Source organism: Pan paniscus, chromosome 8, assembly GCF_029289425.2.
Source record: "Pan paniscus chromosome 8, NHGRI_mPanPan1-v2.0_pri, whole genome shotgun sequence".
NCBI classification, from domain to species: domain Eukaryota; kingdom Metazoa; phylum Chordata; class Mammalia; order Primates; family Hominidae; genus Pan; species Pan paniscus.
In genome coordinates this window covers 17,565,000-17,579,157 of record NC_073257.2, presented here as the reverse complement: position 1 = coordinate 17,579,157, position 14,158 = coordinate 17,565,000, and positions in this window count along the sequence as shown.

Below are 14,158 nucleotides of genomic sequence, written 5' to 3'. Positions count from 1 at the left end.
AAGAAATATGTTATAATAAGAGTACATATACAGAAGAGTTGTTAAGAGATTATATTTTAAAACTATGTAAAATGCTTAAAATACACAGAAAGCACTTGACATTATTTAGGTAACATTAATAATAATAATAACAACAATACTAAATGTAGTCTACCCACAAAATTATCAACCTCTGAATCCTCATAGTCATGAGCTTGTCACGTCACTTTCGTGCAAAAAAAAGATCTCTGTGACCTAAAGAGAGGCAAGTTAGAGACAGCGAAATGGAAGCTCAGAGTGGCCCTTCCAAGTACCCACTGTCAACCAGGTGCAGGGCTCCTGCCTGCTGACCACCCTGCAAGGACAGCTGATCTAGGACCCTTCAGACCCCGGGGTCTGCTTGCATTTTCAGGAGCATAAGTGCCAAATCCCAGCACCCGCATGAAGTGTCCACCATTTGGCCTCATGGGATGGCTGTGCTTCAGATCCGTCATCGGCCCCAGCTAATCTGTCTTTCCTCCTTTTCCTCTGTGAGATCCCAGTAGAAAACAAGGCTCCCACGTTCTTTATTTCCACCAACTTCAATGTAGGAAGAGCTCATATTACAACTGCCAGTGATTCCAAATGAAGCTGGAATTAATTTATTGCCTTTTTTTCAATTTCTTCCTGTCTGTGCAGGTGTATCTTACAGGAACATAGAGAAATGGTATGCTGAGAGAGGAGTTTGAATGTTCTTCTAGGCATTGTTCACTCTTGACACTTAAGTTGAAGTATTAAACATTCCAATCTGTCTTTGATAAGGATATAGGACTTACTTTACAAGATATAACATGATTATTAAATTGGTCATTTCTAGACATTGATTCTACAAGAAGACCTCAGTTAAGTCTCACACCATCCATTTTATCACAAATCCCATCACAAACAGCTTATTGAGAATTCCCTGAACAAAGCTAGATGCCTGGTCCCAGGCACACATGTAATGAGATTCCTTGGAAGCACCCATTTCTACCTTCGTTATAATGAAATTCTCCTGTATCAAGGCCTCATTTCATTTTGTGACTGTCTTTGCTTTGATTCCTTGAATCTTCTTGGCACAAAAAACCTGGTCTGAAATCATGAATACATCTCTATGTTCTTGCTTTCTTCCAGCTATTTCCTCTTTCTAGGACAGCCTGCTCGGCTTGCATGTTGCTTCCAGCGGGTTTCTGATGTCTTACTTATCCTAAATACACCCGATCCAGCCACACATGTTTCAGGAGTCCTTTTATGACCCCCTGGATAATGTTGGCCACCCTTTCCTGTGTGCCCTTCATTTTTATTGCTTCTACTATGCAGGCCAAAGAACAACATTAGTAAAAGTTTAGTCTCAAGTAATAAGGAACTTCTGCTTATTAAGATATCTAAGTGGTGTTTTGTTATTTTTATTGTGTTCTGCCCAACCTGTATTTGGCCAAACATTGATAAGATGAATTGCCTTGTGGACATGCCCACTTTGAGAGGAACTGAGTGTGGCTTATGGCCATCAGCCAGCTAGAAACTGAGGCCTTCACTCCAGTAACCCAGAAGGCACTGGATTCTGCCAGTCACCCATGACCTTGGAAGCAGGTCATTCCCCACTGAGGCTTCTGGGAGACCTTGCTTTTGGATTATGCCTTCATTGCAGCCCACTGAGGATCCAAGCTGAGACACTAGCTAAGTTCTGCCTGTCTACACAAAAATCACTACAACTTGTGCAGCTTGAAGCCAACAAAAGGTGAGACTGCAAATGGCAATTATAATACAGCATGGCACACAAGGAAACAGGACACATGCAATCCTGGAAGATGGGGAAGAAGGAGTGTCAGGAAAGGTTTTGCAATGGCCTCTAAGTGGAGTATTCAAGAATTATATGAAAGCTCATTTCATGCTGGGCATGTTGGCTCACGCCTGTAATCCCAGCACTTTGGGAAGCTGAGGTCGGTGGATCACCTGAGGTCAGGAGTTCAAGACTAGTCTATCCAATATGGTGAAACCCCATCTCTACTAAAAACAAAATACAAAAATTAGTGAAACAGGAGCATTTCTGTTATTGATTTTATAGCTGCGAAGGAAGCAGAGTCAGGATTAGTGAGCGATATTCAGAATTATGCTTAATTGGATGCTTTTATGTAAGTTCTAAGAAACTACTGGGTGGTGCCAAGGCTGAAAGATGTGCTGAGATCAACAGGCTTCCCCTGAGTAAGGGAAAGGATTTTGTTGTTAACCACAAAACATGTTTCTTGTGTACACTGAGTATTTCCCAGAGACTCTCATGACCTATTGCTTACTATGGAGGAATCCTTTCATTCAGATGAAGGAAAGCTTTCCATCAATGCAAGCATTGTGACAACGTTGATTGATGGTTATTGCAACCCAGCTGTCCCTCAGAATGAGTGTGTTCACTGGAGGAGGTGACAGTACCCTCATCAAATTAATGAAAGTAAATGTCTAGGTTTTTAGCAAAAGCATAAACTCTGAAAGAAAGCATAGCATACATTAACCAGCTTGCCCTGTAGCCCACTTCCATATAACTGCTTACTCTTTAGAGTCATGTACCCCGTATCACAAGGTCCTAACCTCATAGGTAACGTCTCAAACAGTAGGAAATCTCACGTTTTCCACTCAAGATATTTTCTGCATCATGCATTATAACAGTTCCACAGATGCCATCCAATCTACAGGCCCCTCTGAGGAACTGACTCAGCCCCACAATGCTGTTACCACATCCTTAGGCTTTCATAGCCCACACCCTAGCCAGTCAGCACCCCGCCCTGCTCCTCAGCCCCCTGTCTGCCAAAATTCCCTTGAAAATCCCAGTCTAAAACTCCTCGGGGCAGTGAATTAGAAGTTTCCTCCTACTTCCTCGTTTGTCGTTATTAAAACCCTTTTCTGCTGCAACAGCCGCTATCTCTGTGTGTTGATCAGTTACTGCACAATGGGCACAAATATGCGGGTCCTATACAGAAGATCCCCCTGTCAGGTGTCTATGAGAAAGCTCCTGTAACCCCAAGGAGAAAGTGAGGCACGGACAGCGTCTTCCTCAACTTCCTTCCAGAGGATCGCACTACACACCCAACAGCAGGCTCTCAGAAGTCTTAACATTTAAAAACGTAGTAGATAAGTAAATAGACTTGCAGAAGGTTAGGTTTTCCTCCCCTCAATTCTTAACATATTCACACTCACTCATGCCCATTCTCATGTACAGTTTCCCAGTTACCCTCACTAATCAGGTGCTCTTACCAAACTGTGTCCTGTGTCCAGCTGTGTGCAGTTGGGGCCAAAGGGAAGGGAGGAAGGAAAGACCAGAGACTTGGCCCTGATGGTCCTCAGTAGTGGGGAGACCAATCTTAGGCCATGCACTATTCCTTCATTGCCATTGTCAGGGCCATATTTGCTACTTCTAGGACTGGGTTTTATTACTTTCCTTCACCTTTTCTGCTTTGCATGGGAAATGCAGATACCCATGTAGGCACAAAGGGCATTTTCTTCCCTCTCTCTTCTGAAGTTTTGATAATTAGAGTGTATAAAACAAACTGACAAGTGAAAGGTTAATATAAAAAGACATGCAAATGTGTATACACGTACATGGACATCAGATTCCTGCAAATAAGAGACTCCAGGGCGTTCCTGTTGACAGAGGGTTTCATCACATCCTGAGGCTACAGAGAGAACAGGGGTTTGGGGTCTCTGGGGGAGGTGGAGTCTCAGGTAATGGGGGAGTGGAAGAGGCACACATGGTGAGCCAAGGCTGTCCCCACATAGATGTGAGCCTCTCAGGGGCTCGCCAAGCTGACCTCAGGAAGGCAGGTGGCAGCCTGTGGAGAGGCTTCTCAGTCAGACCTTTAAAGTGTCAGGATCTTAGTCTGTTTTTCCTGGAAGTTAATCTTTCCTTGATCCAATAAGGCATATAAAGGGGTCCTCAGAGAAAGGCTTTTACCCTCTGTTCACTTCACTAATGTACATTTCCTCAGCACTTACAAATCTCTGCGAGAGAAGAAAGCTTTTCAGGTCTTTCTGTGTGTCGGCAGCCTCTCTGAATTGTGACCCCTCTGAATAGCCATATAAAAATATGCCAGAAAAGTACATTTTGAGTGGCACATTTTGCTTTCCTTCACCCTGTGTAACACATCTTTAAAACAAATGAGTTCCTCAGCTGGTGGCCCCACTCCTGCCTCCTGAACAAAAGCTTCAACAAAAGGGATAATTTAAAAATGAGCAGCTCTATTTCATGGGCCACTTTCCAACCACCTGGCACTAAAGTAAAAGACCGGTGCAACTCAGAACAGGTGCAATGATCCGGGCTGGTGATTGGCAGGTCTAAAATGCCACCCAAGTCCCCTAGTCACTGTGAGTCAGCAAGATTTTCCAGAGAAGGAGGTTGGAGATAACACTATCAAATCACTTTTAGATGATCATGCCTGGTGAATGTGAGTGCCTTAATGAGGGGTGGGGTAGAGCAGTCATGTCTGATACATGAAAGCAAATGGGCCTGCTCCACACTTCACTCAGCAAACAGCCGTCTTAAGCTGCTCTTCTCTTATTTAATAATGAGGCAGTCACTTGCTTCAACAGAAAACATTTTCAACTGACTACATTATCCCATAAAGCAAAGGTATACGGTTGAAACCATATATGTTCTTAACATTTCTGGACCCCTCCTATACCTATGAATAAATTTAAATGACTTGCTTATTCCAAAATGAAATTCCTATGTTATTTAGAAAACATGTTGAGGAAAATATTGGACTGGAGAGAAAAACAACTCACAAAGAGTCCTGTACTCTTCCGGCGACCTACTTCGCATTTGGAAGTTCGGTTACTTTTTATGCCAATCAAAACATCCTGCCATGTAACTATGGAGCATGTTCAGTAAAATCAAATGTTTTACCCACACAGAAATTAAAAATGAACTTTAATGTTTTTGCCTTGGTCTTCAAAAATGCACCCAAAGGAGAAACACTGCATTTCCCAAACAGGACAAAGTGATTTGGTGCCAATCTCTTAAGAATGAAGAATGAAGTGTTTAGCTAGTTTGAGAGTCAAGAAAAACTGAGAAATGCAGAACTCAAGTTTCCACTTGAAAATCATTGTAATAAGTGACAGGAGGAAAGAAAATCCTGTAGTCTTGGCATGACCCATCATTTTTAAGGGATTTTTCTATACCATCTCTGTTTATTGATTGTATAACCCTGGATGCCAAGAAGGTATAAAATCCCACATCCAGGCATCAATACAGGCCCTCTGCTCTCAATGAGAGAAAAATACCTAGGACTTGTGGGGATACAAAGAATCCTTTGTCCAAGTGATTAGTCTTTGGTCTTTAACACTCAGCCCAATACATTTTGTGTTGGGAGAGGGGGAAAAATGGGGAATATTAACCTCATCACTAAACTAACACTAATATTCTTTAGTGGAAAAAAGGTTATCCTGTTGAACCAGCAAAATGGCTAGAGGTTTCTACAAACATTCTAGTTCATTCAAAAATTTTAATTAATTTTAATAATCTTAATGAGGTGCTAAAAGAGGGACCCTAATGGGATGTGAAACTCCCAAACTCAAAGAGATTCTAGTTTCATGAAAAGCAAATTCTGTGACTTCACAAACTAGATATTTCATTAAGGTCACAATGTAGCCAAGTAATTCTAGGCGTGACTGTTTAAAACAGGAATGTGAAACCAGAGCAAAGGCAGCCCTCCTTTGGCTGGGCGATGGCATAGCAGACCAGGAATTTTCCCCCACATGGTGCTCTATACAGGACAGGGGTGAATCAGCTCAGCTACACCATGTGCCTTAGAGACTCTGCACATGAGACATGTGGAAAAAGACCCTAAAAAACAATTACAGGCAGAATGCAGGAAAAACAGCCAGATCGCCAGGCGTGGTGGCTCATACCAGTAATTCCAGCATTTTGGGAGGCTGAGCCAGGAGGATCTCTTCAGCTGAGACCAACCTGGAACACACCACAAGAACTTGTCTCTGCTAAAAGGAAAAATTTTAAAAATTAGCTGGGTGTAGTGGCACCTGTCTGTAGTCTCAGCTACTTGGGAGGCTGAAGTAGAAGAATTGCTTGAACCCAGGAGGTCAACGCTGCAGGGCACTGTGATTGCACCATTGCACTTAAATCTTGGCAAAATTTTTTACAGTGGCAACACAGGTTATGGGATGGAGAGAAGAACAAGCCTGGCTAGCAAAAGAGGTTTCGTTATTTAGATGAAATCTCCCAGGAAGCAGCCCTCAGAGAGAACAGCTGGTAAATGTTTTTCTTTAGACCTTTAAAGGTACCAGATTCTCAATTAATCTTTCTTCTATCCAAGAGAGATTCTCAGAGAAAGCCCAGCTGTATCAATGCAAATTTTCTCTACAGATGCAAATCTTTCCCGCTAAAGACAGCTTTTCATTCCTTCTAATATTTCCTGCTTTTCTGAATAGCTGTCTTGAAATGTGTCAAAGAAATTTATTTTAGTGCAAAATGTATTGGTTCCCTTGAAGCTCAACTCTGACTCCAAGTAAGACAAGAGGGGATTTATAACCATAGAGCACGGTGAGGTCAGAGGAGAAAAAATTACTAAGAGGAAGCACCAGAGGTTAGGGTGGCAACAGCAAGGCAGAAATTCTGGAATACCAAATGATATGGTTTGGTTCTGTGTCCCCATCGAAATATCATGTCAAATTGTAATTCCCGGTATTGAAGGAGGGGCCTAGTGGGAGGAGATTGAATCATGAGGGCCGACTTTCCTTTTATTCTTCTCATAATAGAATTCTCATGAGATCTGGTTGTTCGAAAGTGTGTAGCACCTCCACCTTCTCTCTCTCTCTCCCTCTCCCTCTCCTGCCAGCCAAGTGAAGACATGCTTACTTCCTCTTCACCTTCCTTCATGATGTAAGTTTCCTGAGGCCTCCCCTGCCATGCCTCCTGTACAGCCTGCAGAACTGTGAGTCAATTAAACCTCTTTTCTTTGTAAATTACCCAGTCTCAGGTAGTTCTTTATAGCAGTGGGAGAATAAAATAATACAGAAAATTGGTACCAAATAGTGAGGCATTGATATAAAGATACCTGAAAATGTCAAAGCAACTTTGGAACTGGGTAGTAGGTGAGATTGGAAGAGTTTAGAGGGCTCAGAAGAAGATGGAAAGATGAAGGAGGGTTTTGACTTCCTAGAGACTTGAATGGTTGTGAATAAAATGCTGATAGGGATATGAACAATGAAGTCCAGGCTGAGGAGTTCTCAGATGGAGATGAGAAACTTATTGGGAACTGGAGTAAAGGTCACTCTTCCTATGCTTTAGCAAAAAGATTGGCATCATCGTGTTCCTACCCTAGAGATCTGTGTCACTTTGAGCTTGAGTGAGATGATTTAGGGTATCTGATGGAAGAAATTTCTAAGCATCAAAGCAAGCAAGATGTGGCCTGGCTGCCTCTAACAGCATATTCTCATGTGCATGCCCAAAGAGATTATCTGCAACTGGAACTCATATTTAAAAGGGAAGCAAAAGATAAATGTTTGAATAACTTGAGCTTGGCCATGTAGCAGAAAAGAAAATATTATTTTCTGAGGAAGAATTCAAGGCGGTTGCAGAAATTTGCATGAGTAAAGAAGAGCCAAATGTTAATAGCCAAGACAATGGGGAAAAATGCCTCCAAGGTATTTCAGAGACCTTCAAGGTAGCCCCTTCTATCACAGACCTGGAGGTTTAGGAGAGAAAAATAATTTCATGGGCCAAGCCCAGGGCCCTACTGCTCTGTGAAGCCTTGGGACATGGCACCCTGCATACCAGCCACTTCAGCCCCAGCCATGGCTAAAAGGGCCTCAGATACATCCTGAGCTATTGTTTTAGAGGATGCTAGCCCCAATGTGTGGTGACTTCCATGTAGTTTTAAGCCTGTGCCTGCTCAGAGACTAAGAGTTGAGGCTTGGGGGCCTCTGCCTAGATTTCAGAGAATGTATAAAAATGCATGGACGTCCAGGCAGAAGCCTGCTGCGAGGGTGGAACACTCATGGAGAACTTCTTCTAGGGCAGTGTGGAGGGTGAATGTGGGGTTTGAGCTCCCACACAGAATTTCCACTGGGGCACTGCCTAGTGGAGCTATGAGAAGAGGGCCACCATCCTCCAGACCCCAGAATGGTATATCCACTGAAAGCTCATACTGTGTGCCTGGAAAAGCTGCAGACACTCAATGCCAGCCAGTGAAAGCAGCCATGGGGCCTTTACCCTGTATAGCCACAGAGGTAGAGCTGCCCAAGACCCTGGGAGCCCACCTCTTGCATTAGTGTGGCCTTGATATGAGACATGAAGTCAATAGAGATTATTTCGGAGCTTTGAAATTTATTGACTGCCTTTCTGGGTTTTGGACTTTTATGGGGCCTGTAGCCCCTTTGTTTGGGCCAATTTCTCCATTTTGGAACAGAAGCATTTACTCAATACCCCATTCCCATTGTATCTAGAAAGTAACTAACCTATTTTTGATTTTATGACTCATAGTTGGAAGGGACTTGCCTTGTCTCAGATGAGACTTTAGAATTGGACTTTTGAGCTAATGCTGAAATAAGTTAAGACTTTGGGGGACTGTTAGGAAGGCATAATTATCTTTGGAAATGTGAAAAGAATGTGAGATTTGGAAGGGGCTGGGGCGGAGTGATATGGTTTGGCTCTGTGTCCCCACCCAAATTACATGTGAAATTCTAGTTCCCACTGTTGGGGAAGGGGCCTGGTGGGAGGTGATTGAATCATGGAGGCTGACTTCTCTCTTGCTGTTCTCATCATATGGTTCTCCTGAGATCTAGTTGTTTGAAAGTGTGTAGCACCTCCACCTTCTTTCTCTCTCTCTCTCTTTCTCCTGCCAGCAATGTGAATATGTGCTTGCTTCCCCTTTGCCTTCCTCCGTGATTGTAAGTTTCCTGAGGCCTCCACAGCCATACTTTCTGTACAGCCTGTGGAACTGTGAGTCAATTAAACCTCTTTTCTTTGTAAATTACCCAGTCTCAGGTAGTTCTTTAGTTCTTTATAGCAGTGTGAGAATGGACTAATACACAAGAATACAGTCACAGCAAAGTTTCACTATTCTCACATTTCCTCGGTACTAATCAAATATGTCCATGCTCTGCTCTTGGCCGTCTATGGGAAGGTGGGGTTTGCAACACCTTACATTGTCTGGGGACCCAGGGCTGGAATTGCTCCCTCAGTGAATCACTGGGGGTGGGATTGACAGAGATAGGGGGTCCATATGCTTAGGAAAGTGGATGTAATTGGGCTGTACCAATGAGGAGTCTGTGTTAGGGAGGGTAGTTCTGTGTCTACAGAACACAGAGGGAATTTATGCTACTACAGGTAGAAATTATGAGCCCCTGGGGACATCCAATGTCAGTCTTCTTTTACCTAATTTGGGACATAACTGTCAAGTATGTTTTCCTTTATACTGGAGAATAATGTTAGAAATGATATCTCCCGCCTATCTACAAAACTCCTCTATAAAAATGTAGAAAAGAAAGAAAATAATTTTCTCATTCAAAAGGCATTAAACCACACTGCAATGTGCACCATAGGTAATGTCTAATGAAACTACAGGGCACTGGAGCCTTAGACCCTGCCACTTTGTTGACACCTACCGGGCAACCAAAGGAACTAGTACACAACTGCCTAGTGGTTATAGATCAAGAGTCTTCCAGGCGACCAGATCTGAAGGACACAGCCCTCCAGGGTGGAGACTGGATGCTCTTTGTGGACAGAAGCAGCCTAGTCACCAACAGAAGGAGGAATGCCGTCTAGGCTATAGTGACTCTCTTGGAGGTAATAGCTGCAAGAACTCTCCCAACAGGGACTTCTGTGCAAAAGGCTGAGTAAATTGCCCTTATGAGAGCCTTGCATCAGTCCAAAGGTAAGAGAACCAATATCTAAACTGATTCCAAATATTCTTTCATGATAGCCCATGCACACAGAGCTATTTGCAAGGAAAGGGGCAGATAATACTAAAATTAAATACGCAAAGCCATGTTGGAGCTATTGGAGGTATTGGCAACCCCAAGGGAAACAGCTGTTAGACATTGTCCATGCCATCAGCACAGGAATTCCAATCTAGCTAGAGGGAACGCTTTCACTGACTGCACAGCCAGGCACCCAACCAATAGCAGTGCTGAGGTCCAGGCACCTTTAATTCCCCAAATAGATCTGACAGCTTTCAAATCCCAGTATCCTCTTGAGGATAAAAAGGCTACCAAGGACAGAGGATGTATTCAAGATAAGAAAGGTTGAAAAGTAAAAGATGAAGGCCTGGTTTAGGTGCCAACACACCTTGTTCACCCAATGCCAAAATATACTCATGATAGCATGCATTTTGGGTGAGATGCCTCATTAACTTTCTTGTAAAAATATATAAAAGGAAAAGGCCTGAAGGCTCACTTGGAAAGGATAACACAACACTGCGACCTTTATGCTAAAAACGAGCCCAGTAACCATAGCAGAGGACAGCCTGGACAATAGGAGAGAGGTTTTGCTTTGGAAAAATAAATTTCTAAATTGACTGGGGCATGTCTCAGATATTTGGGGCTCACAATACCTAAATAAATTAAAAGCAGAAACTAAAATAGATATTTTTGAAGCAATGTTATTATTCACAATAACCTTATTCATAATAATCCTATTCACAATAATCAAAAGGTGAAAATGCAAGTGAGCATCAGCAAATGAAAGGATAAACAGAGTTTAGTGTCTACAAAGGGACATTATTTAGTTTTAAAAAGGAAGGAAATTCAGATACGTGCAATAATAATTTGAACCTTGAGGACATTTTACTAAGCCAAATAAACCAGACACAAAAGGACAAATACTGTATAAGTCCAACTATGTGAGGTGCCTAGAATAATTAAATGCAAAGACAGGAAGTAGAATGGTGGTTGCCAGAGGATGAAATAAAGGGAAATGGGAAGTTGTTGTTTAATGAGCAGAGTTTTAGGTTGGGATGATTAAAATTGTAATATATGTATACTGGTGATGCTTGCTCAATAAGGTTGATGGACTTAATGCCAATAAACTATATGTTTTAAAATGGTTAAATGATGAATTGTATGTTATACATATTTTACCACACTAAAGAAAAGGTTTAATGACAAATAACAAAGCCAGGATACATCGAAGATCTACACCCATTTCCTTCTTTCCTAGGCCCTGGAGAAATGCAGAGATGCAGGTTTAACCAGGTCCATCAGGGTGTCCAGTTTCAATCACTAACTGCTGGAACTGATCCTCAGACAAGCCAGGACTCAAGTACAAGCCCACCTACAACCAGATGAGCCCTTAGGGCCACTGGGGCTATTTCTGACTTTGTGCTCTTCACATACTTCCTTACATTAGAATAACGTAATTGTTCAGTATGTTGTGCTTTAATTTTTTAAGAAAATGTCAAAGGCTAGCCATGACACTGTTATGTGTATTTCTTTTAATTTAACTTTTCCATAAATATTAAATAATGTAATTGTTCAGAAATAGAATCAGAATCGTTTCATAAATATTAGATAAGGTAATTTTTCAGAATTAGAATTAAATAATGTAATTTAGGTCTCCAAAACTTTTTTATTTTCAATATTTTTAACTTTTATTTTAAGTTCGGGGGTGCACATGCAGGTTTGTTATATAGGTAAACTCATGCCATGGTGGTTTGTTCTACAGATTATTTTGTCACCCAGGTATGAAGCCTAGTACTCATTAGTTATTTTTCAAAATCTTCTCCCTTGTCCCAATTTTGATAAATTGGTAGAGGCAACAGCCTGAATAGAGGTTCATTCAAGTGTAGGAAGAGAAGAATTAGATACAGAAGTGTAGAAGGTATTCAAAGAATGGGTTATAAATACACCAGACAATTGAGAAGTCCCTGAAGAAAACAATGAAGTCAAATGACAATTTTCTTTGAGATGACAGAAAAAACAGCATGCCTATATGCTCTTAGGAAGAATCTAGTAGAAAGAGAAAAATTGATGATGCAGGAGAGAGATGAGAATTGCTGAATCACGTTTGAATTCATTTCTTATTTCTGCAGTAAAACATTATCACAAATGTTGTGGCCTGAAGCACCATAATTAATTTTCTCACAGTTCTGGAGATCAGAATTCCAAAATCTGGTTCAACAGGCTAAAGTCAGGGTGTCCACAAGGTTGTATTTCTTCTTGAGGGTCTAGGGGAAAATGCTATTCCGGGCCATTCCAAGTTCCAGAGAATGTGTTCCTTGGCTCATGGCACTTATTCTATCTTGAAAGCCAACTGCATGGCATCTTAGGATCTCTGTCCTATGCGTCTTTCCTTACACATCCTCTTTGATTGTGGCCCTCCTGGGTGCCACTTGTAAGGATTTTGAGATGACATTCCCCATCCAGATGATTCAGGAAATGCTTCTATCTTAGGATCCTTAACATAATCACATCTGCAAAGTTTGTTTTGCCAGGTAAGGTAACATAGTCACAGGTTCCAAAGATAAAGGCATGAGTTATTGGCAGGGCAGGGGGAGGGAGCAGTATTGAGCCTACTGTACTAGCTTTGTGGAGAACTTGAAGCAAGTAAGCCTTAATTTTCTAGCCTTGCTAATAGAAAGTACTATATCACCAGCCACTAGGTCCTGAAAAATCTAGATTTCATCTCAGATATAATGAAATAAAAACCTGTTCCTTAGCTCTGATATCATTTATACCCTATCATGTGTCCCCTTCTAGATATAGTCCCTTTATTCCCTTAGTTTACCATTTCTCCCAGGATTTGTGAATATCTTTTTTCACTGTACATGCAGAGAACTCCAGCATTGCTGTTCTTTACATTCTCAACAACTGAAAGTTTCTACTCATACCTAGATTATACTTCAGGCAACTACTTCCATGTTATAACTTATACAGACAAAGAAGTACTTATAACTGCTCTATGAACCTTTAACTTTAACACACTTCATACTAATGAAGCCTCTTACGCTTCGATTTTCACTACACATCAGTTCATCAAGTTCTTGATTCATTAAGGGTTGCAGTCATTGGGTCTCTCGTGTTTCCTCTTTCCATTCTTTCAATCTCCACATAAGTTTACATATTCAGATTTGCTTACATAACAAAGTAAATTGAAATCCTCAGACTACACTCAGTCTCTCTAAATTTCTCCTTTAGGTTTTCTGCTGGTTGGGATCTCTTGTCCTTGTACCTATTGATCTGTGCTTATAGCAAACAAACTGGATCAATGTGCGTACAGCCAGATCAAATTGCCCTGCTTGTGTTTTTGTAGACCATCTTGCCAAAAGCTAAAATCCTACACCAGAGATTGTTATTCATTAGATCTGTAGTGAAGTCTAGGTATTACTATGTTTTATTTATTTTATTTTTGGATTTGTATAAAATTAAAGTTTACAAGTGCAGTTTGCTACATAGATACATTGCACAGTGGTGAGGTCTGGGCTTTTAGTGTAGCTATCACCTGAATAATGTCCATTTTATTTACCCAATAATTTCCCAGCCTCCCAGCCTTCTGAGTCTCCACCAGTGGGAGACGGAGGATCCAGTGGGCAGATACCAAGTGCCTGTAGGTGTGCCTAGGCATGGAGTTGGGAAACCTCTGCTCTTTGATGAATTTTAAAGAGGTTATTTGGGTTTTCTTGTTATTGTTGTTGTTGGGTTGAGTTCCTTATAAATTTTGGATATCAGTGCCCTGTTAGATTCACAATTTGCAATTATTTTTCCCAATTGTGTAGGTCATCTGTTCTCTGATTATTTTATTTTATTTTTTGCTTTACAGAAGCTTATTGGTCTAATTAAGTCATATGCATCTCTTCCTATTCTCTCATTTGTGTTTTTGAAATCTTAGTCTGAGTTCCTTGCTGAGACCTACTTAGGAATTTTTTGCCCCAACAAGTTTACCTTAGATTTTCTTCTAGCACTTGATAGTCTCAGGTCTTATATTTAATTAAGACTTTGATTTATTTCCAGTTGTTTTAAAAGCTTGCAAAGCTATTTTGAGGCATAAGCAAGGTTGCACATCTTTTTGAAAATATCAATTTTTCATTACGGTTTTAGGGGTTAGGATTGCATTATCATCAACATGAATTTTGCTATAAAAGCTTTGCTAAGGTCACTCATGTTTATTCCCTTGCCCTTGGCATGAACTACAGTGGGAAGAGTGCTGCAACCCAGCCCTAGC